Source organism: Carcharodon carcharias, chromosome 1 (genome assembly GCF_017639515.1).
Source record: "Carcharodon carcharias isolate sCarCar2 chromosome 1, sCarCar2.pri, whole genome shotgun sequence".
Classification (NCBI taxonomy): Eukaryota; Metazoa; Chordata; class Chondrichthyes; order Lamniformes; family Lamnidae; genus Carcharodon; species Carcharodon carcharias.
Window position 1 is genome coordinate 183341428 of NC_054467.1, and position 3804 is coordinate 183345231.

Consider the following 3804-nt stretch of genomic DNA (forward strand, 5'->3'; position numbering starts at 1 on the left):
AACTGAGATGACTGACCTCCAACAGCCACAACCATCTTATTTTGTGCTAGGTATGACTCCAACCAGCAGAGAGTTTTCCCCCCGATTCCCATTGACTCCAGTTTTGCTAGGGTTCCTTGATGCCACACTTGCTCAAATGCTGCCTTGAGGTCAAGGGCAGTCACTCTCACCTCACCTTGGGAGTTCAGCACTTTTGTCTATGTTTGAACCAAGGCTGTAATGAGGTCAGGAGCTGAGTGGTCCTCAGCTGCTTACAACTCACATCAATTTATTTTTAAATTTGAGATACCAGTAAATATTAGTATTCAGAGAGATTTAGGGACGCTTCTACACAAATTGCAGAAAGTTAACATTCATTCATGTGTGCTCTGCCAGAAGGCAGGTACTTGGCTCATTGTCTACTGATGCTACATTCTGAGCTGTTTTCTTGGCAGTTTTTGTCAATGGTGGATTGCTATTGCCTTCTTCTCTTAAGGGCAGGATGAGGAGGCAGGTCTCAATTCTACATCCGATAAAATGGAAATTGAACCTGCACTGCTGGTGTGCTGGGAACCACATGCTAACCAACTGAGCTAACCAACCCTTCAACATGTAGGTACAACAAACAATTAGGAAAGCAAATTGTATGCTAGCCTGAATTACATTGGGGTTGGATTACAAGAGTAGTGATGTCCTGGGATACAATGTACAGTTTTGCTCTTCCTTGACTAAGGAAGGATATACTTACCTTAGAGGGGGGCAAAAATATTTACTAGATTGATTCCTGGGATGAGACACTGTACTATGAGGAGAGATTGAACATATGCTCTGGGGTTTAGAAGAATGGGAGATGGCTTCCTGGAGACTTCTAAAATTCTAGAGGGTAGATGCTGAGAAGTTGTTTCTCCTGGCTGAAGAGTGAAGAACTAGGAGTCAAGAGGCTGAATTTTCATCTCCCGGTGCTGAGCAGACTAGCATCAGGAAGTTTGTGGGGCAGCATTTCAAAGCTTTCCCTCCAGTTCTCAGTGCCTGCCATTTTCACCAAGTTGGGATATATGGCGGGTCATGAACTGACGCTCACTTAAAGTGGCATTGGGTTCGCTATTTAAATGCCTGCTGCAAATTCAAGTTTCTCTCTCATTGTTATTCTCATCAAGATATGTGGATTCCTGAAAACAGAGGGGACCATGCAAGTTACATCATTTGTGATCTTTGGAGAAATTCTGCTATGGAGTCAGGTATCTTCTAACAGCTTTAAAAGCTCTCACCAACTTCGACTATCATGATATAATTGTGTTTAATAATTAAGTATTTTTTCAATGCAGGGATTGATCATAGACATCTGTTCTTAAAAAGTAAGAGGTCATTAAATTGATTGGCATTATGTAAGGTATTTGATGCATTAGAGTCATTTCTCTGGTGGATAAAGCCTCTGCTGTATTCTACAGTATGAAGGATCAGATATGAATGTGGTTTGATTTTCACATTATTCTAATGTCCTGACATCTGTTGAGCCTTTGAGGCATACTTCCAGTATGCACCAGAGATACATAACCAATGAGCCATACAATAACACTGAAATAAAAAAAAACCTGCCATTTAAAAATCCCTTTGTGAACCATTACTCTTTACATTTTCATAAAGCTGTCAAACAAGCATAGGCATGGAAGAGACACCACAGGAACTGTTAATTCTCTGAATGCCTTTTAATCTCACCTAAATAAACAGTCATTGAAAAATCACTTCAAAGAAAGATAAGCTTAAACAAACTCAAAACCGTCAATTTAAAAAAGCTAGTGGACCCCTTCAAGTTGTGTAAACAACACCTAAAGGGACTAAATGCATTAGTAGACCTGATGCTCAGCCAAGCATTCATAATGAGGCCATCTGGTAACGCTTCACAAATTTGCGTGTCATCCTTGCGCAGGGGCCATGCTAATCTTCTCTGTATCGTTCCAATTTTAGTATATGTGATGCCAAGGCGAGCACGAGGCCATCTGGTAATTGCATCAACAGAAGCAGGCTGAACAGATGACCTCAATATGAGTGCTTGGCTGTGCTCCAAGTCTGACTAATACATTCAGCCCTTGGGGGATTGGGGTTGTTTACACAACTTAAAGGGGGCTGTAAGCTTTGATAGTTTTAAAGCACCCAGGCTAGATAACTTTAATCCAATTAAGACACATGCATAGACTAAATCTCCATTTTAAAAGAAAAATATTTTCCAAAATGTTATATACATTAATAGCTTCATGACAACCCTCCTACACCCAACCTTCACAAATTCAATGCAAAAAAGCCTGCTCCATCTTAACAAGATGACTCAAAGATGTTTTGAGAAGACATCTTTCCTCCCATCATCCACAACAACAACAATAACTTGTACTTGTATAGCACATTTAATATTATGATGAACATTACAAAACATTAATAGCTTCATGAGTTGCTTGAGGAGATATTGGAGCTGATGACCAAAAGCTTGGTTGAGGAGAAAGGTTTTAAGAAGCATATTAAAGGAGGAAAGAGAGGTAGAGATATGGAGAGCATTAGCAAGGGAATCCCAGAGCACAGGGCTTTAACAGCTGAAGGCATGGCCACCAAAGGCTGACTAAAAGTGACAATGCTTAAGAGGCCAGAATTAGAGAAGCACAGTATCTCAGAGGGTGTGAGGCTGGTGGAGATTACAGAGAAAGGAAGAGGAAAGGCTGTGGAGGAACTTGAAAGCAAAGTTGAATATTTGAAAATTGAGGCATTGCTTAATGGGCTGGTCAGCATAAACTGGGGTGATGGGTGAACAGGACTTGGTGTGGGTGAGGAAATGGGCAACAAAATTTTAGGTGAACTGAAGTTTATGGAGGCTAGCAATGGGAGGCCAACCAGGAATTATTGGAATAGTCAAACTGAGAGGTAACAAAACCATGGACGAGAGATTAGCAGGAGATGAACAGAGGCAGGGGCAGAGTCAGGCAATGTTACAGAGGTGTAGGTAGGCAATCTTGGATATAGTGTGGGGATGTCCTCAGGGTCTCATCTCAGGATTAAATCTAACACCAAAGTGGCAAGCCTTATGGTTCAGTCTGAGGCTGTTGCCTGGGAGAGGGGTGGAGTTGGTTAGGAAATCCCCTGGGCTTACTGTTTTGAAACTTATACTTACCTTGTCCTGCTCAAAGGTCAGGAAATTCAGTTCCTGGTGGACCTCAGACATCCTGTGCATGCGAAGGCTGGGAGCAGGCTGCACATGCGTAGTTTGGCATCTTTGCACTCTTCAGGCCAAGGACAGGCCCTGCACGCCTGCACAAAGAGGAAAAAGAAGAAGGGTGCAAAACCCAGGTCAGGTGACTGGATGTGGAGCACCAGAGTCAGCAAGTGAACCACAGACAGGGACAAGGGAGAGGGACATGGAGAGGTCCCAAGAAGTGTCCCAGAGAGAGAAGGACAAGGAAGGAGGCAGGGAGAGGTCCCAGAAGGAAGTTCCACGTATGGGACAAAGAAAGGGGACAGAAACAGGTCCCAGTTAAATTCGTTTAAAAGAGAGGAGTGGAGAACTAGCTCCAAGTTAGAGAAAGGGCTCCGGGGCACAGACCTTAAACGAAGTGGGCTCAGGAGGAGCCCTGAAAATCCAAGAAGGCAGCCGAAGGTTGGCAACTCCATGATACCCCTTTGGAGCAGTAGTGGTTTGCTTAGTGCAGCTGAATAACTAAAATTATGCTTGCAAATTGGTGTTTGAGTGTACTCAGGAATTATCATGAAGCTATTGTTGTATAATGTTAATGGAAAATATTTTTATTTTAAAATAGAGGTTTAGTCTGTGAGTGTGTCTTAATT

The 3804-nt window shown here is 42.5% G+C and overlaps 1 non-coding gene across 1 annotated transcript; it reads right to left on the reverse strand.

Moving 5' to 3' along the window:
* Positions 1–1861: 1861 nt before the first annotated feature.
* LOC121285786 lies at positions 1862–1968 on the reverse strand. The gene has a single exon (XR_005944784.1). It is a non-coding gene; the product is annotated as a U6 spliceosomal RNA (small nuclear RNA).
* Between the last annotated feature and the right edge of the window lie 1836 nt (positions 1969–3804).